A 26,736-nucleotide genomic window follows, 5' to 3' on the forward strand; every position below is an offset into this window, starting at 1 on the left:
GCAGCGGCCAGGGTTCTCACACGAACAAAAAGAACAGAGCACATTACTCCAATTCTAAGGTCCCTTCACTGGCTTCCAGTAAGCTACAGAATTGACTTTAAAGCATTGCTGCTGGTGTACAAATCTCTAAATGGTACAGGGCCCAATTACCTCTCTGTGATATGTTGCAGCGGCCTAACCCAATCAGATCTACCAGATCGCAACAGAAAAATTTACTATTAAAACCAGTTGTTAAAACAAAGTGTGGTGAAGCAGCTTTTAGCTACTATGCAGTACAGCTATGGAACCAACTCCCAGAGGACATTAAAAATGCTCCTGCTGTTGGCAGCTTCAAATCTAGGTTAAAGACCAGGCTGTTTTCAGATGCTTTCTGTTAAATAATTAATATTTTTACATTTTTTATAATCTTTACTTTCTCTGCATGTTTTAAATTTGCTTTAACTTTATTCTATTTTATTCTGCTAGTTTTTTTTCCCTTTCTCTTTCTTTTTCTCCTTTTTCTTTTTGGCATTTTAATATTTTATTTCTACTATTGTTTAATTCTTATTATTTTCTTTTAATTCTTTTAATTAATTATTTTAGAATAAAGATACAATTATTTTATGTAATTTTATTTCTCTATTGTTTACTGTTTTTGTTTTTACTTCTGTAAAGCACATTGAACTGCCATTGTGTATGAAATGTACTATATAAATAAACTTGCCTTGCCCAGTGTGGCACTGACTGGAGAAGCCGTCACAGAGCCGTCCACATCACCGCGTCAGGACGATACGAGGAGTGAGGAGCAGCCCACCCTTCCTCCCGCTCTCGGGGATTCCCTCGAGGATTTCCCTTTAGAGCAGTCACGAGGAGAGACTCTGCGGCATACGTTTGACCAAGTGAGAGTAATCAAACTCTCCAGCCAAATGCGGCATCCGTCTTCCCGTACTTCACAAATATTAAAGATAGACTGTATTGAGTGACGCAGGACACTCAAACTGGTGAACAAATAACCCAGTTGTTAGTCCCTAAGAGCTGTAAGGAACTCATGTTTTATGCGGCTCACTTTAATCCCATGGCCGGACACTTGGGGCAGGATAAAACACTAGCCCGAATAATGGCCCAGTTCTATTGGCCAGGGATTTGTGGGGACGTTTGTTGGTGGTGTGCGGCGTGCCGTGAATGCCAATTAAGTAAATCCCGTGGCCACTCCAAAAGTGCCTTTGCCCCCTCTCCCTTTAATCGAGACCCCCTTCAAAAGAATTGGTATGGATCTCGTTGGGCCATTAGATCGGTCAGCACGAGGACATCGCTTTATTTTAGTTCTAGTGGACTATGCAACATGATATCCGGAAGCGGTGCCTCTCCGCAATATATCAACATGCAGTACTGAGAAAGCGCTCTTCCATTTTATCTCCCAGGTCGGGATTCCAAAAGAAATCCTGACAGACCAAGGCACTTTGTTTATGTCATGCACACTGCGCGAGCTGTATGAGTTGTTGGGAATTAAATCTATCTGCCCCAGTGTTTTATCATCCATAAATGGATGGTTTGGTAGAGAGATTTAATTAAACACTTCAAAGTTTAATTTGAAAGTTTGTAAGTGAAGACACATGTAATTGGGACAAATTGCTTGAGCCCTTGTTATTTGCAATACGAGAGGTCCTGCAAGCCTCCATGGGATTTTCACTGTTTGAATTATTATATGGGTGAAAGCCGCATGGCATCTTGGACGTGCTGTGGGAAAATTGGGAGGAGGAACCTTCACCTTGTAAGAATGAAATTCAATACATTCTTGACCTGCACACAAAGTTCCACACCCTCACGCACTTAACCCAGGAGAATTTGCGGCAGGCACAAGAACGTCAAGCCCGGCTGTACGACAGGGGCATGCACCTTAGAGAGTTCACTTCGGGAGACAAAGTACTCATGTTATTGCCCACGTCAAGTTCCAAATTAGTCGCCAAGTGGCAAGGGCCCTTCTAGGTCACACGGCAAGTTGGACATGTTGACAATGAGGTGAGGCGAACAGATAGGGGCAGGGCTCTACAAATATGCCACCTCAACCTATTAAAAGCATTGGTGTCGAAAGTTCCAGAGAAGGGAGAGCTGGGGCTGGAGGTAAAAACAACCAAAACCACAACCCAAACCACTCCGGTCTCTTGTGGAGACCACCTCTCACTGGCCCAACTCACAGAGGTGGACAAGTTGCAGGAGGAATTTTCTGATGTGTTCTCGCCCCTTCCCAACCGCACCCACCTCACAGAAAACCACATTGAAACGCCCCCCCGGGGTGGTGGTGCATAGCCGCCCTTACCACTTACCCCAACACAAAAAACGGTGGTTCAGGATGAACTCAAGGTCATGCTCAGCATGGGCATAATCGAGGAGTCACACAATGATTGGAGCAGCCCAGTGGTCCTGGTATCCAAGGCAGACAGGCCAGTCTGGTTCTCTGTGGACTACAGAAAAGTCAACGCGGTGTCTAAATGCCTCGCATTGAGGAGTTGCTCAATCGGTTAGGTGCGGCTCGCTTTTATTTTACGCTGGATTGGATGAAGGAATATTGGCAGATCCCCTTGACTCCTCCATCCCAAGAGAAAACGTCTTTTTCCACACTGTTTGGATAACACCAATTTGTCATTCTTCCTTTTGGATTGTTTGGGGCTCCTGCTATGTTCCAGCAGCTCATGGACAAGCTCCTCTGCCCTCACGCCACCTATGAGGCAGCCTACTTAGATGATAATCATATACAGCAGTGACTGGCCGCGGCCCACAGAACACCTTAGGGCCGTCCGAGTGTCGCTGAGGCGGGTGGGTCTCACAGCCAACCTGAAAATTTGTGAAATTGGGTGAGTGGAAGTATGGTATCTGGGTTTCCACTTGGGTCATGGGCAAGTGTGCCCCCAAATTGACAAGACTGCAGAGATTGCAGCCTGCCCGAGGCCCAAGACCAAAAAGGGGGCGAGACAGTTCCTGGGGCTGGCTGGCTACTATTGTAGGTTCATACCTAATTATTCGTATGTTACCAGCCCACTGACTGATCTCACTAAAAAGGGAGCACCAGATCCGGTCCAGTGGATGGAGCAGTGCCAACAGGCTTTCACCAGGGTAAAGGCTACACTGTGTGGGGGGGCCACTCTTACACTCCCCTGACTTCTCTCTCCCCTTTGTTTTACACATGGACACATCGGACAGAGGGCTGGGGGCCGTTTTGTCCCAGAAAGTGGAGGGAAAGGAACGCCCCGTGCTGTACATCAGCAGCAAGCTCTCGATGCATGAGAGTAAGTAGAGCACCATCGAGAAAGAGTGCTTGGCCATCAAGTGGGCGGTCCTCGCCCTCTGGTACCACCTGCAGGGGCGCCCTTTCACTCTCTGTTCAGACCACGCGCCCCTCCAGTGGTTCCACCACATGAAAGATGCCAATGCACGGATCACCCATTGGTATCTAGCCCTCCAGCCATTTTTTTCCCCAAATGTATTTATTGGATTTTTTTTGTCCCTTACAAGGAACCACAAGTTACAAATACAGTAAACACATGAAACAACCAACCAGACAAAAACTTGTTTACAAATAATAATGAATAATCACAATAATAAAAAAATAAAATAAAAACACTCAAAATGTGATGATACACTCACTGGTACAGAGGCAGGGGATATTAAGGCATTGGGTTTCCCAACAATTGTACAGGGGAAATGATTGTAAGGTCATTTTAGAGCCCTAAGAAATTGAGGGCCCTTTACAAAGTCCAAGAAGGAATTCCACATTTCTTCATACAGTGCATATTTTCCTTTCAGTGAATATGTTATTTTTTCCATTGCTATAACTTGAACAATGTCATCTAGCCAGCCTTTTATAGTCGGCCTCTGTATAGATTTCCAACATCTTGCAATAGTCCGTCTGGCTTGAAGTAGGCTTAGGGTAACAATCTTCCTGATAGCTCTGCTGAGATTAATGTCCTTTAGTATGAGTCCCAAAATGCACATTCTTGGGCACATAGGAAGATTCACCTCTAAAGTATGTGAGAGTGTCTCAACAACCTCTCTCCAAAATTCTTATATTTTTGAACAAGTCCATAAACAGTGGAAAAGTGTCCCTTTGTGTGTTTCACATTTAGTACAAACATCAGGAATATTACCATTGAAATGATTCAAAACCTCTGGAGTGATATACAGCCTCATAGACCATTTATATTGTAACAGTCTGAAACTTGAATTAGATGTTTGTGTTTGTGATTGGGCACAAATAGTTTGCCATTCAGACCCAGTTATCTCCTACCCTATGGCCAAGTTTACATTAGACCGTATCTGTCTCGTTTTCTTCGTGGATGCACTGTCCGTTTACATTAAAACGCCTGGAAACGCCGGGAAACGGGAATCCGCCAGGGTCCACGTATTCAATCCAGATCGTGTCAGCTCCGGTGCTGTGTAAACATTGAGAATACGCGGATACGCAGATACGCTGTGCTGAGCTCTAGCTGGCGTTGTCATTGGACAACGTCACTGTGACATCCACCTTCCTGATTCGCTGGCGTTGGTCATGTGACGCGACTGCTGAAAAACGGCACGGACTTCCGCCTTGTATCACCTTTCATTAAAGAGTATAAAAGTATGAAAATACTGCAAATACTGATGCAAATACTGCCCATTGTGTAGTTATGATTGTCTTTAGGCTTGCCATCCTTCCACTTGCAAGTGGTAAGTGATATGCGCTGGGATCGCACACACAGCGGCTCAGTCCCGAATCACAGCTTGTGCACTTCACTTGCGCACTCTGGGAGCTGCGCAGGGCCGGAGTGCGCACCCTCCAGAGGGCACTCGCTGTTCAGGGCGGAGTGATTTGGAGCGCAGGATGCCTGCGGAGCCGAGCATATCCGTGTATTGGTGTTGCTGTGTGCACGCAAATCGTGTATTGGTGTTGCTGTGTGCACACTAATCGTTTTAAAAACGTTAATCTGATGATCTGCTGATACGGTCTAATGTAAACATGGGCTAAGTCTGCACACCAAGCAAGCCTCTTGTCCTCAGATGTCTCTGTTGACCCAGATGACAGAATCCTATAAAATAAAGAAATAAGTCTTCTCTGGTGTGGACTTACCACAATTTTTTCTACTGCTGAGAGGTCGGGTATTGAGAGCTTTTTTTGGATCTTATATACAAAGTCTCCGACTTGTAAGTATTTGAAGAAATGTTTAGCAGGTATGTCAAATTGTTTCCTGATATCCCCAAATGACATGAGAACATCCTCCTGAAAGAGATCAGCTAATTGGCCAATGTATTTGTCTGCCCATAGTGTGAAACCCTTGTCTTTAGCCCCTGGATGAAAGTTGTTGTTTCCCCAAATGGGTGTGAACTGTGATAGATTCTGGGAAACCTTTAGGTAGCTATGCACTTTATGCCAAACACGAATGGAGTTGGAGACAAACGGGTTACTTGTGGACTTCTTTAGTTTAGCAGTGTGGCAGCGGGGGCGTGGTCAAGCGTCAGTCTGTGACCGGAGGGCGGAGTCAGGGAAGGTAAGTGGCAGAATTACTGCACCTGATGTCAGTTAACGTGTGTTTGTGTGTCTTCCCCAGTGACTGCGCCCTATATAAGGAGAGAGAGCAGAGGAAGAGAGCTCTCTCCCCAACCAGACGACCTGTGTGTGCGCGCATGCGTGGCTGGGAGAATAACGTCACTGTAAAGTGTCCAAATAAAGGGATTTTGTTGAACTCAGTTCTGGCCTGCTGTCCTTCTGTGTTCCACCCACCCGTCCGAATTGCAACAGTACAGTGGTGCCGAAACCCGGGGGCGGAGCACAGAGAAGAACAGCCCCATGGAGTCCTCCCCCTTCGCAGACCTGGTCCACGCCCTCGCCACGGCCCAGCAGAGCCAGCACCAGGCGCTAGTCGCCCTCCGGAAGGAGCAGGAGCAAAGGTTCGAGGCCCTGGTGCTGGCGCAGCGGGAAGATCGTCAGGTGTTCCGGCACCTCCTCGCGTCGGCGGGGTCCACCACCTCCACCGCCGTGGGTCCTCCCCACCTCACCCTAACGAAGACAGGCCTGCACGACGACCCCGAGGCCTTCCTCATGCTCTTTGAGCAGGTAGCAGAGGCCTCGGGGTGGCTGCTGGAACAGCGCGCGGCGCACCTCCTCCCCCTGCTAACGGGCGAGGCACAGCTGGCCGCTCTACAGCTCCCCGATGACAGCCGGCTGGTCTACACAGACCTCCGCTGGGCCATCCTCCAGCGTGTGGGGCGCACCCTCGAGCAACATCGACAGTGCTTCTGCGCTCTGTGCCTGGAGGAAGTCGGCTGGCCGTTCGCGTTTGGCCAGCAACTCCGGGATGCCTGCTGGCGGTGGCTGAGGGCTGACAACCGCAACGCCGCGGGAATCGTTGATCTGGTGGTACTGGAACAGTTCATCGCCCGACTACCCGAAGGGACCGTGAAGTGGGTCCAGTGCCATCGCCTGGCGTTGCTGGATCAGGCCAGCGAGCTGGTGGAGGACCATTTGACGGCTGTTCCGACGGCAGGACAGCAGATCTCTTCTCCCCTCTCTCTCTCCCCCTCCCCTTCTGTGTCTTGTCCTCATCCCATTCCCCCACCGCGGAGCTGGGGGCCGGCTCCACCCCAGCTGGCCCGCCGCACCCGTGGTGCCCTCCCGTTTCCCGCTTCCGTGTCTGTCTCTTCCCCCCCTCAGGCGAGTGAGCCCCAGAGTACTGGTGCACAGAGAAAGCCCACGCCGGTTTGCTGGTGCTGCAGGGAGCCGGGGCACCTTCAGCAGCAGTGCTCGGCCATGGAGGTGGGCGCGGTGGTCCGGATCCCCGACGTGCCAGGAGCCGCCCTCGATTGGGCCGGAGCGTATCGTATACCGGTGAGTGTCCAAGGGGATACATATCAGGCGTTGGTGGACTCTGGCTGTAATCAGACCTCAATCCACCAAAGCCTGGTGCAAGACAAGGCATTGGGGGGAGCACAATTGGTGAAGGTGTTATGTGTGCACGGGGATGTTCACAACTACCCTTTAGTGTCGGTCCACATTCTTTATTGAGGAGAAATATTTAGTGTAAAGGCGGCGGTTAATCCTTGCCTTACCCACTCAATAATTTTGGGGACTGATTGGCCGGGATTTCGGGAATTAATGAGTCATTTAGTGAAGAGTGGGGCCTGCCATAGTTCAGCAGGGGGAGGTCCCGGTGTGGCATTGGTGGGAGCAGCTGTCACAGAGCCGTCTACGTCATCTCCGCATCAGAGCGAGGAACCGCAGGCTCCTCCTCCTTCTCTCGGGGAATCCTTCGCAGATTTCCCGTTATAACAGTCACGGGACGAGACTCTGTGGCATGCGTTTGACCAAGTGAGAGCAATCGATGGTCAAACACTCCAGCCAAACGCCACCCCGTCCTTCCCCTATTTCTCCATTATGAGAGATAGATTATACCGAGTGACGCAGGACACTCAGACTAAGGAGCCGATTACACAGCTTTTGATTCCAAAGAGCCTCTGGGAATTGGTATTCCAGGTGGCTCACTTTAATCCCATGGCTGGACACTTGGGGCAGGATAAGACACTAGCCCGAATAATGGCCTGGTTCTATTGGCCAGGGATTTGCGGCCATGTCCGTAGGTGGTGTAAGGCATGCCGCGAATGCCAGTTAGTAAATCCAGCGGCCATTCCAAAAGCGCCTTTGCGCCCTCTACCATTAATCGAGACCCCATTCGAAAGAATTGGGATGGATCTCGTCAGGCCATTAGATCGGTCAACACGAGGGTATCACTTTATTTTAGTTCTGGTGGACTATGCAAGGCGATACCCGGAAGCAGTGCCTCTTCGCAATATCTCAGCACGCAGTATTGCGGAGGTGCTCTTCCGCGTCATCTCCCGAGTCGGAATCCCCAAAGAGATTTTGACTGATCAAGGCACCTCGTTTATGTCACGCACACTGAGCGAACTGTATGGGTTATTGGGAATTAAGCCGATCCGCACCAGCATTTATCACCCACAAACGGACGGTTTAGTCGAACGGTTCAATCGCACACTCAAGAATATAATTAAAAAGTTTGTTCGCGAGGACGCACGCAATTGGGATAAATGGCTTGAACCCCTGTTATTTGCAGTGCGAGAGGTCCCACAATCCTCCACGGGGTTCTTCCCATTCAAATTATTATATGGGCATAAGCCGCGCGGCATCCTAGATATACTGCGAGAAAATTGGAAGGAGGGACCTTCCCCGAGCAAAAATGAAATTCAATACGTTATTGACCTGCGCGCAAAACTCCACACACTCACACACCTAACCCAGGAGAATTTGCAGCAGGCCCAAGAATGGCAAACCTGCCTGTACGACAGGGGTACGTGCCTTAGGGAGTTCGCACCGGGAGATAAAATACTCGTACTGTTGCCCAAATCGAGCTCCAAATTGATCGCCAAGTGGCAAGGACCCTTTGAGATCACATGGCGAGTCGGGGACGTCGACTATGAGGTGAGGCGAACGGACAGGGGTGGAGCGCTACAGATTTACCACCTCAATCTGCTCAAACTCTGGAATGAGGAGGTCCCCGTGGCGTTGGTGTCAGTGGTTCCGGAGAAGGCGGAGCTGGGGCCGGAGGTTCAAAAGGGAACATTGACATTGCGTACCTCCCCGGTCCCCTGTGGAGACCACCTCTCCCCAATCCAACTCACGGAGGTTGCCCAGTTGCAAACTGAATTTTTGGACGTGTTCTCACCCCTGCCCAGCCGCACCGGCCTCATAGAACACCACATTGAGATGCCCCCGGGGGTGGTAGTGCGCAGCCGCCCTTACAGGCTACCCGAACACAAGAAAAAAGTGGTTCGGGAAGAACTCGAGGCCATGCTCGAAATGGGCATCGTCGAGGAGTCCCACAGTGACTGGAGCAGCCCGGTGGTCTTGGTTCCCAAGGCCAATGGGTCGGTCCGGTTCTGTGTGGACTATAGAAAAGTCAACGCGGTGTCTAAATTCGATGCATACCCAATGCCTCGTATTGACGAGTTGCTGGATCGACTAGGCATGGCTCGCTTTTACTCGACACTGGATTTGACAAAGGGTTATTGGCAGATCCCCTTGACTCCACTATCCCGAGAAAAAACGGCCGCTGACTGATCTCACTAAAAAGGGGGCACTAGATCCGGTCCAATGGACGGAGCAATGCCAGCGGGCTTTCTCGGAGGTGACGGCTGCACTGTGTGGGAGGCCACCGTTATACTCCCCTGACGTTTCTCTCCCCTTTATGTTGCAGACATATGCGTCGGACAGAGGGCTGTTTTGTCCCAGGAGGTGGAGGGGGAGGATCGTCCAGTGCTGTATATCAGAAGAAAGCTGTCGGTGTGTGAGGGGCGCTACAGCACCATCGAGAAAGAGTGCCTAGCCGTCAAGTGGGCAGTCCTCGCCCTCCGCTACTACCTGCTGGGATGCCCTTTCACCCTCTGTTCAGACCACGCGCCCCTCCAGTGGCTCCACCACATGAAGGATGCCAAACGCGGATCACCCGTTGGTATCTGGCACTCCAGCCCTTTAACTTCAAGGCGATCCACAGGCCGGGGGCGCAGATGGTCGTGGCGGACTTCCTCTCCCGTCGGGGGGGGGGGGGGGGGAGTTGGCTGCAGGCCTGAGTCGGGCGGTGGGGGTATGTGGCAGTGGGGGTGTGGTCAAGCGTCGGTCTGTGACCGGAGGGCAGAGTCAGGGAAGGTAAGTGGCAGAATCACTGCACCTGATGTCAGTTAACGTGTGTTTGTGTCTTCCCCAGTGACCACGCCCTATATAAGGAGAGAGAGAGCAGAAGAAGAGAGCTCTCTCCCCAACCAGATGACTTGTGTGTGTGCGCATGCGTGGCTGGGAGAATAACGTCACTGTAAAGTGTCCAAATAAAGAGATTTTGTTGAACTCAGTTCTGGCCTGCCGTCCTTCTGTGCTCCACCCACTCGTCCGAATTGCAACAATCAGGTTTGTCTGAGTACAGATACATATGAAGAGGTATGTTAGCTGTTGTTTCTTTTTCCATGGTCACCCATGAAAGGCATGTACTGGGCCTAAACCAGAAGGAGGTAGTCCAAAGCTGGCAAGCCCAGTAGTACCATTTAAGATTGGGGAGTTTCAACCCTCCTCTGTCATATGGCAGATATAGTAGGGAAAGGCGTAATCTCGCTCGTCTGTTACTCCATATGAAATTTCTAAAGAGTTTAGTCATGTTTTGGAAGAAGTTTGTTGGTGGTGGAAGTGGTATACATTGAAATAGGTATAGACCCCTTTCACTGACATCACCCGAAACCGGAAGTAAACAGACCCTGCGCCATTTTGGAAGACCAACAAACTCGTGATTAGGGGAAAATAACAGCAGCGGTATGTGAACTCATGAGAATAAAGTGGAGTGGCAAATGACTTAAACAAACAAATCTGAGCTGTTTTATTTATGATTTATTGGCCCAACATTAGACTTGAAAGAAACCTGTGTGAGACTTGGCAAAAAACTGTGGATATAATGGATAAGTCTGTGCATGATCTGCGGACACTTTGAGGTAAGCAAACGCAAGAAATTCAGATTTAAAACATGCTAAATTGGCCCCAAGTTGATAACTGTATGAGGAGCAAGCCTCCCAGACTTCTACAATTTAATAATAATAATAATTTAGGATGGTTTGGGGCTTGCTCGCTGCTGCCAGGTTGGTTGTTGAGTAGTCTGACTGTTTTTTTTTTTCTTGCGTGTGGTATCATTGTTGACGCGAGGTTGTTTTTTGAACATGCCAATGTGGACACGATTTCCCCTGATGAGTTATGACTTCAGACGCGATGCGTGTGTGGAGGTGTGGAGTCCGCGTGATATGTGCGTAAGATAGGCTTCTCATGTGTTTGGAGATCCGCGCTCCGAGACAAGCGCAAGGCTTCTCATGTGTTTGGAGATCCGCGCTCCGAGACAAGCGCAAGCGCCCCCCCCAAGGGAAAAAAAGGGACCCCCCGAAAATATCGGCATAGTTCGAACACTGAGTGTAGGCACTGGGTGTAAACAACAAATAGTTTACAATGTCTGGGTAGCAAACAGATGGCAGAATTGGTGTCCGGTCCTCCTTATGTTTCCATTCTCCCTTGCCGCGAGTCTTATCATATGGGTCAAACCCATCAATCACAGCCAGTTTCTCCACATACCGTGCCCTTTCTGCAGCTGGTAATGTACTCACATAACCAGAATTATCATCCATCGTGTCACTTTACTCTCGCTCGTACTTTGTTTTATATTGTGAGTGCATGTACTTGGTCTTCCAATATGGCGCCTAACAAAATCTCGTGGCGCGGTGATGTCATGTGAAAGGGGTCTATAGGAATTTGGGTAGGACATTCATTTTAAGGATATTAATCCTGCCAATCATTGAAATTGGCATTGTTGTCCATCTGTTAATAAGGTTAGTCACTCCTGATATCACTGGGCTATAGTTAGTGGAAACAAGATCCTCTGTTGAATGGGTAATTTTGATTCCCAAATAAGTAAAACTTGATGTGTCTTTAAATGGGGTTTGTAATGGGGGACAGCTTCTCTCTGATTGTTTAAGAAAGAGGATATTTGACTTAGATTCATTCACTTTATATCCTGAAATTGACCCAAAAGTATTTATTAACCTAAGGAGATTTGGAATAGAGCCCTTTTGCTGAGTCAGGAATAAAACAATGTCATCTGCGAATAGTCCTATTTTATTCTCCACCTTCCCTATCCTGATGCCAGTTATACTACTGTTTTGTCTAATTGCAATAGCGAGTGGCTCGATTACTAATGCAAACAGAAGGGGTGAAAGGGGGCACCCCTGTCTGGTGCCACGTTGAAATTTGAAGGGCTGGGAGGTTACAAAGTTTGTCATGACTGACGCCCTTGGGGAGTGGTATAACATTTTCACACACTTACAGATGTCACCAAACCCAAGTCGCTGAAGCACTTCAAAAAGATAATTATGTTCCACCCTATCAAACACTTTTTCAGTGCCCAGGGAGATTATAGCCGTGTACACTGGGCTTTCCCTCCTCACATCTAAAATATTTAGTAGTCTTCGAATATTGTGGAAACCTTGATGACCTATTATGAAACCGTTTTGATCAGGGGCTATCAGAGAAGGAAGATGGTTTTCAAGACGTCTAGCAAACACCTTTGCTATAATCTTAGCATCTGAGTTTATAAGTGAAATGGGACGATATGACCCACACTTTATGTGGGGTTTATCTGGTTTTAAGATCAGTGTTATTAACGCATTAAAGAGAGTGGTAAATATTCAGCTTCAATTGATTCCACTAACATATCAAAGAGTGGTGGCATAAGCATCGCCTTAAAACGCTTGTAGATGTCTATGGTAGTCCATCCGGACCTGATGCTTTCCCTCCGTTCATGTGGGATAGTGCTTCAAGCAGTTCCTCCTTTGTAATGGGAGAGTCTAGCTCCTCTTTTACCTTTTTCTCTAAAGCTGGGATGGAGAGCTGGTCTAAAAAGGAGTGTAGGTCATTAGTATCCGGAGACTCTGACGTATAAAGGTTCATATAATATTTTTGAAAAGCTCTGTTAATTTCTGTTGGATTCGTTGTTGTCCCGCTTTCAGTTTCAATCTCAGTGATAGCCCTTTCATTTTGCAGTGTTTTAATCCGCCATGCTAGTAATTTACCCGCTGATTCTCCCTGATCATAATATGACTGCTTTAGCCGTGTGATACTGTTTAAAGCCTTACTTGCTGTAACGCCATTATATTTAGCCCTTAATTCTGCAAGCCTCTGTACATGCTCCGGTATATTATTCACTGAGAGCTCCCTTTCTAGATCTTTAATATCTTGCTCAAGTTCAGTCATATGGAGATGCGTCTTATTTGAGTTGCTACTAGTATATGAAATCATTTGACCTCTAATATAGGCTTTGAAGACTTCCCATCTAATAGATGCTGAGGTTTCATTTGTGTTTATTGCAAAGAACATCTCAATATTTCCTTCCACAAAGTTTAGAAAATTCTGATCATGGAGCCATCTTGGGCTAAGCCTCCACACTGTTTTGCCCCTGGCATATGACGTAAGGCGGTAATGCAAAAATAATAGGGCATGATCTGAAATAACTATGCCTTTGTGTCCACAGTCCTGTATATTAGCCGCAAGAGACCCAGAAATTAGAAAATAATCTATGCGAGATTGTGTTTGGTGTGTGTTTGAGTGGCAAGAATATTCTAGTGCGGTGGGATTTCTAATCCTCCAGATGTCACAAAGATGCAGCTCTGACATGAAGTGACCTATCACCTTTCAGGTATTAGTGTGTGAGGAGCAGTGTTGGGCATGCTACTTTCAAAAAGTAATTAGTTATAGTTACTAGTTACTTTTCCCAAAAAGTAACTGAGTTAGTAACGGAGTTACTTTGTCATAAAAGTAAACTAATTACCAGGGAAAGTGATTATCCTGTTACATTTTGTGTTACCCCCCCAAAAAAATCAAATTCAATTAGTGTAATCATAATAAAAGTGAATGTTAAATGTGTTTAATGACTGAAATTGACACTTAACAGAACCAATTAATAACGTTATCTATACTATATTAATATTTTTGTGGGATAATGTGAGATAAGACATCTATCAAATTTAATATATTTTTGTAGTTATTAAAATTGTTATGCTACTAATTACTGGCCACTGACGAGGACAAATGCTTTGTTCCTCGACATAATGTGCATTGCACGTAGACATTTTTGCCTTTTATTTCAAGTAATGAAAAGTAATGGCTGTATTTCCAATGTGAAAACGCAGTGTTGGGCTGACCGCTCGCCATCGCTGTGTCTTCTGATTGAAAGTGTGCGCAGTAGTGCAGTAGGCGGAGCCTACCTACGTATGCTGTCCAAATCTACTCTGATTGGCTTACGATGCCGTTGTCTTGCATCTCCCCGCCCCACACTAAAGCAGAGGAAAGAAAGGCTGAACGAGCAGCGTGCCAGATGAGAACAGCTTTAATAAAGTAACGCATAGTATTTTATTGTACGTAACGGGAACGGCGTTATAACGATGTAAAAAGTAATTAGTTAGATTACTCGTTACTAAAAAAAGTAACGCCGTTAGTAACGCCATTTATTTCTAACGCCGTTATTCCCATCACTGGTGAGGAGTCATTTCTCGATGAGGGCAATTCCATGTAAATGTCAACCTCACCATGCAAAAATAAAGCAAATTGTAATACATCAAAACCACTCCCAGAGATATCACCTAGGCCTGTATTTTACAGATGTGAACAAGCTGAACCAATTTGTAACCAACCTAATATGTCACTGTCAGTCTTTCTTTCTTATAATGTAAAACCCAAGCTAAAATCAACTTTGATCATGTACAATTCTATATTATTGCCACAAGCCACAGAAATGTATGCTAAAATCCACAAAACAGCAAAACAATAGCCATCCTAAATATTATTTAAGAACTTTGATAGTTTTAGCTGATATTTAGAGAGTTTTTCAAAGGGTTATGGTGGTTAAATTGCTGATTTTCTAAACATATGCCATGTCTATTTCAGACGCGTCACATCCATAACGGAATTTCGTCACATCCATAACGCTGACTTTTCCTTCTGAAACTCTGCATGAAATACAAAATATTTTAAACAAAGATTTTTTAATATTCACCTTGGACCCCTCTATCAAATGGATATCTCCATTTCGACATTAGGTTTACAATTTCACAGAGTTTGATAAAAATGTACAGTCACCCAAGAAAAGTGATACTTTTTCTGTCACATCCATAACGCATCTTTTATTGGCATTTTCTGGCATGCCCTAGATGTACTATGGGAATTGTTCTTGTTCTATCACTTCTCCAGTATGGTACAGCCTTAAAATATGCAACACCTGTTTAAATACTGGGAGACAATAAAACATGCACTGGGTCATTTGTTGCCATTTTGAGTTCAAGTGTCACGTCCATAACGCTGGAATTGCTCTCGAGCGGTCTAGGAGGGGGTTAGGAGCACAATTAAAATCTCCACCCATAATTATTTCACCTCAAAAGGAGAAAACCGTCATGAAGAGGTTACTAAAGAATGTGGCATCGTCATTATTCGGTCCATAAACATTTACAAGAATAATTTCTTGATTCAAAAGAGTTCCACTAACCATCACAAATCTACCTGTAGGATCTTGGAGAAGTTTGTGAATCTTAAAAGGGACTGATTTATGGATAAGGATTGCAACTCCTCTTGCCTGTGAGGAGAAGCAAGATGCTAGAATTTGTCCAGGCCATCTCTTCCTAATGCGCACAATCTCATCCGACAATAAATGTGTTTCTTGGAGAAATCCGACTTTAGCTTGGAGGTGTTTAAGTCTGGACAGTACTTGCTTAATTTTAACTAATTTTCTCATACCCCTGACATTCCATGAAACAATATTGAGAAAAGGGGCCTTACTCATAACCCAGCCTAAGTAATATTACAGTTACATCATCTCCTCTTCCACCAAAACAAAAACAAAAACAGTGTGCCATCAAAACATGAAAAATAAAGAAAAGAAAAAACAGTAACAAACGCCCCCTCTCTAGAATGGAGACGGAGCTCTCCTAATACCCTGTGCCCCCTAATTGTACAGACCCCTCTCACACTCTTACAATAGACTGAAAATCCGGACAACTTGCATTGATCCTTAACTAAGGAGTAGATACAGAACATTGAACAAAATTGGGTGGAACCCATGTCCGGCAGACATTAAGTATTTTTAAAAAAAAGGGTAAACCCTATTACGTGTAGCTAAATGACCCATAATAACATCAGGCTATACATAAAACCATCAAACAGAATTGTATTACTGTCATTATTATTGAAACCATCAAACAGTGGGTCAGCTATATTACAGGTATGTGATATATGTCTCTGGAATATGATACTCTTGTCCCATACATCTTAGTCTAAGTCTTTCGTGTATTTTAGCTCAAAGCAGGCTAGCGATACCTCACGTCAATCACTCACGTCATTGTTCTGTTCAGACTGAGACCGTTCTGTCTCGATTTCTTGGATGAAGGCCTCTACCTCTGCTGGAGTCAGCAAAGTATGCTATTTACTCTTGTGATAGATTCTCATCTTTGCTGGAAACTGTAATCCAAACTTGATATCCAGCTTATGTAGTCGGGCTTTCACGCCATCGAACTTTCTCCTCTGCTGCAGAATCTCCGCCGAAAGGTCTGGGAAAAACCTCACACGATTCTCCTCGAACTGTAGACATTTCTTCTTGCGAGCAGCCTTCATCACTCGGTCTCTGTCGATCAGCCAGCGGAATTTCACGAGGATTGCCCGAGGAACAGGTTTTAGGTTCGGCTTGTTGTTAGCATTAGAAGTGGCTGTTTTTGGAAGTCTGAAGGCTTGGTCGACGGATGTTATATTTGGGATATTTTCTGGACCAAGGAGGTCGGGTAACCATTCATTGAGGAAGGATACCAAGTCACCTTTCTCTGTGTTTTCTGGCAATCCCACCAGTCTCAAGTTTAGTAGGCGCTGGCGGTTTTCCATGGACTCCACTGACCTGGTGAGTGCTAGCACCTTTCTTTGAGTGGTTGTAGAGACGTTATCTAAGTTGTTCAATTGGTCCTCAGCTGAACTTATACGGGATTCTGCACCACTTAGTCTTTCGGAGAAGGAGTCTAAGGCTTCTCTGATCCTGTGATTTGAGGTGATAACTTCTTGGAGCTGGGCGGAGAAGTCTTTCCGAAGCGCGTGTATAGCTGCTAAAATTCCTTCATCCCTAGCTTGGGTTGCGGGAGCTTCAGCTAGCACATGAGCTGCTAACTCCAAATCGTCGTCCCTCTTCTTATCTTTAGCTCTTAAACTCGGTTTACTCGACTTCATTTTGGATCCTACATCTATCTTGCACTTATATCACTCGACTAAGACTTTTCACAAAAGCAAACAAACAGGTTTACATATATAAAATAAATATTTTACTGGAGCACATGGGATCTGCGACTACTCACGTCCACGTCATAACCGGAAATGCCCTCCAGCCATTTAAATTTGATGTGGTCCACAAGCTGGGGGTTCAGATGGTAGTGGCGAACTTCCTGTCCCGTCGGCGGTGAGTGCGCTGCAGGCCAGATGGCTCTCTGGCCTGAGTCGGGCGGTGGGGGTATGTGGCAGCAGGGGCATGGCCTATTGTCAGTTGGAGGGCAGGGCCAGGGAAGGTGAGTGACAAAGTCAATGCACCTGTGGTTAGTTAATGTTGTGTGTCTGTGTTGTTGCAGTGACAGAGGATAGAAAAGGAGGGAGAAAGCAGAGAGAGGGAAGCTCTCCCGACCAGAACACGTGTGTGTGTGTGTGTGTGTGTGTGTGTGTGAGAGAGAGTGAGTAAAGCTGAACAGCAAAGAAAATCAGTAAAATAAAGTGTGTGTGAGAACATCAACTTCCGCCTGCCGTGCTTCTGTACTCCACCCACATCAGGGACTTGTTAGAGTTATTCCACAAAAAAACATCAACACTGCTTATAAATCTATTTATAAAGTTTGTGTGGCAGCGGGGGTGTGATCGAGTGTCAGCTATGGATGGTGAGGAGTCAGGTAGAACCGGCAGGTAACACATTATGAGTTGCATCTGTGTTTGATGACTGGCAATTTACTTGTGTCTCTTGTGTTCTTTCAGACAGAAGCCAGTAATCAGAGAGAGAGAGCGCTGAGCTTCCAAGCGCCATATGTGTGCAAAGTAGAGAGAAAAATGGCATCACTGAAAAGTGATCTCCAAATTAAAAATAAAGCACCCCTTGAGTTGTCAAGCCTGTCTCTCAGTCCCTCATTCCTTGAGCTGCAAGTGTGCTACAGTTTGTTAAACTGAAAACATTGTTTTTTGTAATATAAATTCATCATTAAGCTTTACCTATGAGGGATCAGGAGCCTGAGACTTCCTGGAGGAGCGCTGTCTACTTCCTGATGAACTTGTAACAGCTTAAACAAAGATTAATAATAATAATAATAATAATAATAATAACAACAAAATAATAATATGAACATTTCTAGAAATACAAGTGGAAACATACAGAAGTGGTTTGTATTTTTGCTAAAAAATTTGCCAAAGAAAGATAAACAGGTCACAGCCGAACTAAAATACTGAACTAACTATAATGGAATTATTATTATTATTAGTAGTAGTAGTAATAGTAGTAGCAGCAGCAATAACATCTATTCATCTATTCTGGAACAATAAGATGACGCAAGAGAAATATTTAATGGTATTCTTTAACCATTTAAACAGTAGTTTTTCAAAAACTTTTGAAAACATCAGGATGTGTTTTTTAGCTGCTAGGTTACATTACAAGCATTTAGCAGATGCTCTTATCCAGAGTGATGTACAACATGTGCAGAGCAGCCTGATGAGCAGCTGGGGTCAAGGGCACTTCAGCCATTCCTGCTGGTCCAGGGAATCGGACCGGCAACCATTTGATCCCAAAGCTGCTCCTGTAACCATTAGACCATGGCTTCCCCATGACCTAATGGTTAGAGGTTTGTTTCCAAAATTTATACAAATCGTTTTCATCCTGCTTAGTGTAAAATGGCTGTAACATTTGGAAGCCCATTTCTGCCACATAAAAAAAAAATGCTAAATTGCAGCTTCATTCCTCACAATTGCACCTTGATTTCTCAAAATTACTGAATACTGAACTCATGGCTTTATTTTTCAGAATTCAGACCTTATTTCTCACAATTCTGATTTCATTTCTTGCAATTCTGACTTTTTTAGCCAATGAGACAGCATCACCTCCTGTGCAGTATGTTAGCCAAAAAGCTCTACACATTGAAAATAGATGCAATCATAGAGGACTATTTTAGGCAGGTTTCTGGAACTGAGTGATCTTTTTACTGGAAGAATCGCATGGCAGTAAACTAAGCCTATGAGCCCTGGATAGAGACACAAACAAGACCTCGTTTATACACCAACAGCTTCAAAATTTCAACCGGCAACATGGTTATTGGTGGATATATCAGAAATTTGGATGGTCGGTAGGGGTGGGCGATCAGACAATCTTGTATCAGCATATGATCTGCTTTTCAGAGGAATCGTACAGTTCACACCATGAAATAAATAAACTAAAAGGGCACTTTGAGAGTGCAGACCTCCATTTCACATTAGCGAAAGTGAAACTAAATTTGTTGATCCGGCCACTGACTCAATTCTGCTCCAAAATTTAATGGGTTCTTACTTGGCCCATGCTACACCCCTCCACTCCTCATTTCCACCAGGACAGTGCCAGTGCCGGTGCAGAGCCAGTTCATCCTTGGTGCCTTTTGAGAATCATCCTACATTTCACAGGTTTGTGGACCAAACATTAGGGAGTGGAAGTTGGAATAATTTCCAATGAAATGGTACCAGGATAAAAGTGCAGCAATTTCTGATTTTATAGAATATATAATTTATATAGCACCTGTACAAATATGCTTCAAGCGCTGTACAAACTAGCAAGTCATAATTCAATAACTAATCAATAACTAATTAAAAAGACTAATAACTAAAGACTAAACAGGTATAGATTAAAAGTGAGCCTAAAAAGATGCACCTTAAGTCTGGCTTTGAAAACATTAACGTTCTCAGAAATGCATACATGGTCAGGCAATTTATTCAAAGAAATGGACACCATGTGACAAAAAAGACCTAAAACCATAACTATTCAGTCTGTAGGAGACTGGGACAAGCCAGATAGCAGAAGTAGAGGAATGTAAGGTTCTTCTAGGTCTATACACTGTCAAAGGCTCTTGTAGGTTGGAAGGCGCAAGACCATTCAGACATTTAAAAGTAAGTAGATTAATCTTGAACATAATTCTAAATTCAACTGGCAACCAATGCAGCTCCTGTAAGACAGGCATTATGTGATCGTATTTGCCCTTCATATGAATAACCTGGGCTGCAATGTTTTGGACAGTCTGAAGTTTGTTGACTAAATATTTAGGAAGGCCAAAAAGGCAGAGCATTACAGCTATCTATCTTAGAGCACACAAAAGCATGAACTAAAATCTTAGTAGTCTCTAGAGATAAGTGCTGTCTTATTTTAGCAATGTTCCTTAGATGGTAGAAGGCAGATTTAACAACAGAGTTGATGTAGTTAGTAATAGACAGAGTTGAGTCAAAAACGACTCCAACTTTACTGATATTTTTTTCAAAATGGCAGTGAATATCTTATAGCAGGCCCTTGGAATCACTGACATGAGTGACTCCAACTTTGGGACCAGCAACTTTGTGGTTCTGTGTCAGCATTTTGGCACTGACTCCAGTCATTTATCAGTCAAAATGTGTGGAACTGGTTCTAGATTATGCACTGGCACCATTTCATGGAAATTGGGTTGGAAGGTTTTGCGCAAAACTGCTTACAGACAGACGGCCCTCTCCTGGCTCAAGGGTTAGGATTAACCCTAACCCTCTGTGTTTACTCAGGTAAAGTTTGGTGTTCCACAAGATTCTGTCTTGGGCTCACTACTTTTTTCTTTATATTTATTACCTCTGGGTAGTATTATTCGTAAACATGGTATGGGTTTCCACTGTTTGCTGCTGACTCACCGTTGTCCATTTCTGCAAAGCCAGATGAGAGACAGCAGCTTAATAAAATTGAGGAATGTGTAAAGGACATTAGACACTGGATGCTTATTAACGTCCTTCTGCTTAACTCCAACAAGACAGAAGTACTTGTACTAGGACCATATGCAGCTCGAAGCAGGTTTTCTGATTACACAATAAATCTGGGTAACCTTTCTGTTTCTTCACATGCAGCAATGTCAAAGTGAACTTTGCCATTCAGGCCATAAAACAAGTAGTGCAAAGTAGAACAAAACTGTGTCGCTCCTAATTCCTTGTGCAGTGAAGGATGTAACAGATGTAAATAGACAAACAAAGCCCTAACCAATATTGCACCTGTTATTTCCAGTGACAGACTTAATAAGTAATGTAAACATTGTCACTGATGTATATTAGTGTGTTCAAGAAATGTGAACATATGAATGTTCATTAAAAAAGACTACAGACGAGGGCTGTGTGCAATTATATACAGTTAGGTCCATAAATATTTGGACAGAGACAACATTTTTCTAATTTTGGTCCTTTACATTACCACAATGGATTTTGAACAAAACAATTCAGATGCAGTTGAAGTTCAGACTTTCAGCTTTAATTCAGTGGGTTGAACAAAATGGTTGCATAAAAATGTGAGGAACTAAAGCATTTTTTAAACACAATCCCTTCATTTCAGGGGCTCAAAAGTAATTGGACAAGTTAAATAATTGTAAATAAAATGTTCATTTCTAATACTTGGTTGAAAACCCTTTGTTGGCAATGACTGCCTGAAGTCTTGAGCTCATGGACATTACCAGACACTGTGTTTCCTCATTTTTAATGCTCTGCCAGGCCTTTACTGCAGCGGTTTTCAGTTGCTGTTTGTTTGTGGGCCTTTCTGTCTGAAGTTTAGTCTTTAACAAGTGAAATGCATGCTCAATTGGGTTGAGATCAGGTGACTGATTTGGCCATTCAAGAATATTCCACTTCTTTGCTTTAATAAACTCCTGGGTTGCTTTGGCTTTATGCTTTGGGTCATTGGTATTATGAAATGCCGACCAATCAGTTTGGTTGCATTTGGCTGGATTTGAGCACACAGTATGTCTCTGAATACCTCAGAATTCATCCGACTGCTTCTGTCCTATGTCACATCATCAATAAACACTAGTGACCCAGTGCCACTGGCAGCCATGCATGCCCAAGCCATCACACTGCCTCCGCCGTGTTTTACAGATGATGTGGTATGCTTTGGATCATGAGCTGTACCACGCCTTCGCCATACTTTTTTCTTGCCATCATTCTGGTAGAGGTTGATCTTGATTTCATCTGTCCAAAGAATGTTCTTCCAGAACTGTGCTGGCTCTTTTAGATGTTTTTTAGCAAAGTCCAATCTAGCCTTTTTATTCTTGAGGCTTATGAGTGGCTTGCACCGTGCAGTGAACCCTCTATATTTACTTTCATGCAGTCTTCTCTTTATGGTAGATTTGGATATTGATACACCTACCTCCTGGAGAGTGTTGTTCACTTGGTTGGCTGCTGTGAAGGGGTTTCTCTTCACCATGGAAATTATTCTGCAATCATCCACCACTGCTGTCTTCTGTGGGCATCCAGGTCTTTTTGCATTGATGAGTTCACCAGTGCTTTCTTTCTCAGGATGTACCAAACTGTAGATTCTGCCACTCCTAATATTATAGCAATTTCTCAGATGGTTTATTTCTGTTTTCGCAGCTTAAGGATGGCTTGTTTCACCTGCATGGAGAGCTCCTTTGACCACATGTTTTCTTCACAGCAAAATCTTCCAAATGCAAGCACCACACCTCAAATCAACTCCAGGCCTTTTATCTGCTTAATTGAGAATGACATAACGAAGGAATTGCCCACACCTGCCCATGAAATAGCCTTTGAGTCAATTGTCCAATTACTTTTGGTCCCTTTAAAAACAGGGTGGCACATGTTATGGAGCTGAAACTCCTAAACCCTTCATCCAATTTTAATATGGATACCCTCAAATGAAAGCTGAAAGTCTGGACTTTATGTCCATTATATAACTATAACTTGAATAGGTTTCAGTAAACAGGTAAAAAAACAAAAATTTTGTGTCATTGTCCAAATATATATGGACCCAACTGTATATGCATATGCATATATATTATATATAAAAGGGTATTGAGAAGTCCAACAGCCTGTGGGAAGAAGCTCCTTCATAGCCTGACAGTTTTACATCTTGTGCTGAGGTAGCCTTTGCCAAAGGGCAGAAGAGTGAACAGTCCATAGGCTGGGTGGGTGGAATCTCTGGCTATTTGATAGCTCTGTTAAGGTAAAGTTTTAGGTACAGCTCCTGTAATAGATGGAAGGAGAGGTCCCAATGACTTTCTCCGCTGTCCTTCCCACCCTCTTGAGTGACTTTAGGTTTCAGGTGGTGCCGCTGCCATACCAGATTGAGATGCTGCTGGTCAGAACACTTTCTGTACTGCCTCTGTAGAATGTGGTGAGGAAAGGAGGGGAAAGTTTTGCTCTTTTCAAGTGACGCAGAAAGTGCAGTCACAGCTGTGCCTTCTTGACAAGGGAGGTGGTGTTTGCAGGCCAAGTTTAGTGGTCTGTGATGTGCACCCCCAGGAACCTGGTGTTCCTAACTGACTCCACAGTGTTGCCACTGATCGTGAGCAGTGTGTGTATGGCATGTTTCTTCCTGAAGTCAACAGTGATCTCCTTTATGTTGTTGACATTCAAAGACAGGCGGCACGGTGGTGTAGTGGTTAGCGCTGTCACCTCACAGCAAGAAGGTCCTGGGTTCGAGCCCCGGGGCTGGCGAGGGCCTTTCTGTGTGGAGTTTGCATGTTCTCCCCGTGTCCGCGTGGGTTTCCTCCGGGTGCTCCGGTTTCCCCCCCAGTCCAAAGACATGCAGGTTAGGTTAACTGGTGACTCTAAATTGACTGTAGGTGTGAATGTGAGTGTGAATGGTTGTCTGTGTCTATGTGTCGGCCCTGTGATGACCTGGTGACTTGTCCAGGGTGTACCCCGCCTTTCGCCCATAGTCAGCTGGGATAGGCTCCAGCTTGCCTGCGACCCTGTAGAAGGATAAAGTGGCTAGAGATAATGAGATGAGATGAGATGAGACATTCAAAGACAGGCTGTTATTACACCAGGCACTGAGTGAGTTAACATCCCTCCTTGTAGGCTGAGTCATCGTCATTACTGATAAGGCCGACCATTGTTGTCTCATTCTCATTACCTCTAGCTGCTTTATCCTGTTCTATAGGGTTGCAGGCAAGCTGGAGCCTATCCCAGCTGACTACGGGCAAAAGGCAGGGTACACCCTGGACAAGTCGCCAGGTCATCACAGGTCTGTGTCTATGTGTCAGCCAACCATTCACACTCACATTCACACCTACGGTCAATTTAGAGTCACCAGTTAACTTAACCTGCATGTCTTTGGACTGTGGGGGAAACCGGAGCACCTGGAGGAAACCCACGCGGACACGGGGAGAACATGCAAACTCCACACAGAAAGGCCCTCGTCAACCATGGGGCTCGAACCCGGACCTGCTTGCTGTGAGGCGACAGTGCTAACCACTACACCACCATGCCGCCCCCGACCATTGTTGTCATCCGTAAACGTAATGATGTAGTTAGACTTATACTGGGCACAACAGTCGCAAATCATCAGGGTGAACATGTCTGTGAAGATTCTCAGTCACCCGGGTCATAGTAAACTGTGGGTAGTAAAAGAGAGCAACTGGACTTGCTTGAAGACGTTTCACTTCTCATCCAAAAGGCTTCTTCAGTTCTGTCTGACTAATAGGGAGTATCAGGTATTTATCCTCTCATGGATGAAAAGCAATCCTAAGGTGTTGTTAAGTCATCCTGTTGGTGTGGGTCACTGAGGGCTGGGTGTGAACGGCCTAGAGAGTTGTTGGGGTGATCAATGGATCGTTGGTTCTCTCGGTTCTCCTGTGAGTCACTGAAAACAGCTGGGTTTTGGTGTGCATTCAGTTGTCTGGGAAGTGTGCCAAGGACTGCATTGTAGGTGGCTGATAAATGGTGTCTTAGACCACCATCTCCGTTCAGTGATGGCTGTTCCAGGTTGACAAAAATGGCTTCTTGAACTCGTTGCTCATACCAATGATCCTCTCTGGCTAGAATGTGTATGTTGCAATCCTGAAATGAGTGTCCTTTGTTGTTAAGATGAAGGTAGACAGCAGAGTCCTGGCCTGAGGAACTAGCTCCTATATTGAGCCATGAGCCTCTGAAGCGGCTGTTTTGTTTCCCCAATATACAAATCCGTGCATCCCTCACTGCACTGAATGGCATACACTATGTTGTCCTGTTTGTCTGGCTATTCTGTCCTTAGGGTGGACCAGTTTCTGCTTCAGGGTGTTACCGGGTCTGAAATGTACCTGGATGTTGTGTTTGTAGAAGATCCTCCTGAGTTTCTCAGATAGACCAGAAATGTAGGGAATGACAATGTTCTTGCGTTTGTTCCTGTTATCCTCCTTGTCCGTTATGTTCCTTTTTCTGCTCTTGAAGAAAGCCCAGTTGGGATACCCACAGTTCTGAAGTGCTTTCTTGATGTGATTCTGCTCCTTCTCTTTTCCCTCTACCGTTGTAGGAATGTTCTGAGCCCTGTGTTGCAAGGTCCTAATGACCCCCAATTTGTGTTCCAGTGGGTGGTGTGAGTCGAAGAGTAGGTACTGGTCTGTGTGTGGGGGTTTCCAGTAGACCTTGATGCTAAGGCATCTGTCTTGTCTAATGTGTACATCACAATCCAAGAAGGCTAGATTATTCCCACTGACGTCCTCCCGAGTGAAATTGATGTTGATATCCACTGCATTGATGTGCTTAGAGAAGGCTTCCACCTCATGGGTTTTGATTTTAACCCAGGTGTCATCCACATATCTGAACCAGTGGCTAGGAGCAACTCCTGAAAAAAGTGGTCAAAGCTTTGTGTTCCACTTCCTCCATGTATAGATTAGCCACAATAGGGGACACCGGTGAGCCCATGGCACATCCACGCTTCTGTCTGTAGAAACTTTCATTAAACTGGTGGTGGTTAGGCAGAGGTCAAGCAGGGTGCAAATCTGGTCCGTGGTGAGGTTCATTCAATCCAGTAAGGTGCTGTCTTGAAGGAATCGTTTTCTAACAGATTCTACTGCTTCTGTGGTAGGAATACAGGTGAATAGAGAAGTGACATCGTAGGAAACCATGGTTTCACCTGAGTCCAGTTTGAGGTCTGCAACTTTAGTAGCAAAATCTTGGGAGTTTTCTTGGGAGTTTTCTTGGGTCCTTTTCTAGTTGTTGTAGGCAGCTGACAACTTTCTTTTTGTAACAACTGGTAGGGTCCCGCCTCAAGGTTTCATATGTGGTTGTGTCGCTGAGGAGACTGGTCATCTTTGAGTGGTAGTCCGCTGTGTTTAGCACCACTATGCATTTCCCTTTGTCAGCAGGAAGGATGGTGATGTTCTGGTCTCTTTGAAGCAATGTAAGAGCCCTCCTTTCATAGCTGGTGAGGTTGGAGGGGGGTGCTTTCGCACTATCAGCTGCTCTGTCCAGTGCGAAAGCACCCCCCTCCAACTTCACCAGCCAAGAAAGGAGGGCTCCTACATTGCTTCAAAGAGAAGGACATCCCTAAGGACAGAGTAGCTAGACACAAACAGGACAACGTAGTGTATGCAATTCAATGCAGTGAGGAACGCATGGACTCATATATTGGGGAGGCAAAACAACCACTTCACAGGCGCATGGCTCAACACAGGAGAGCTAGTTCCTCAGGCCAGGACTCTGCTGTCTATCTTCATCTTAACAACAAAGGACACTCATTTCAGGATTGCAACGTACGCATTCTAGCCAGAGAGGATCATTGGTATAAGCGAGGAGTTCAAGAAGCCATTTTTGTCAACCTGGAACGACCATCACTGAACAGAGATGGTGGTCTAAGACATCATTTATCAGCCACCTACAATGCAGTCCTTGGCACACTTCCCAGACAACTGAATGCACACCAAAACCCAGCTGTTTTCAGTGACTCACAGGAGGACAGAGAGAACCAATGATCCATTGATCACCCCAACGACTCTCTAGGCCGTTCACACCCAGCCCCCAGTGACCCACACCAACAGGATGACTTAACGACACCTTAGGATTGCTTTTCATCCATGAGAAGATAAATACCTGATACTCCCTATTAGTTAGACAGAACTGAAGAAGCCTTTCGGATGAGAGGTGAAACGTCTTCAAGAATCTTCAAGCAAGTCCAGTCGCTCTCTTTTACC

At 45.2% G+C, this 26,736-nt stretch overlaps 1 protein-coding gene across 5 annotated transcripts in view; it reads right to left on the bottom strand.

Moving 5' to 3' along the window:
- LOC132894125 (histone-lysine N-methyltransferase PRDM9-like) overlaps nt 1-26,736 on the bottom strand; it is a 178,662-nt gene that overhangs the window by 44,492 nt on the left and 107,434 nt on the right. For 2 of the 5 annotated variants that reach the window (XM_060933473.1, XM_060933470.1), the window contains exon 2: nt 17,810-17,877. The exons of the other annotated variants lie outside the window; for them this stretch is intronic. The gene's annotated coding sequence lies outside the window, so the exon portion shown is untranslated. The remainder of the gene's footprint in view (nt 1-17,809; nt 17,878-26,736) is intronic. 5 annotated transcript variants of the gene reach the window in all.

Source organism: Neoarius graeffei, chromosome 11 (assembly GCF_027579695.1).
Source record: "Neoarius graeffei isolate fNeoGra1 chromosome 11, fNeoGra1.pri, whole genome shotgun sequence".
Classification (NCBI taxonomy): Eukaryota; Metazoa; Chordata; class Actinopteri; order Siluriformes; family Ariidae; genus Neoarius; species Neoarius graeffei.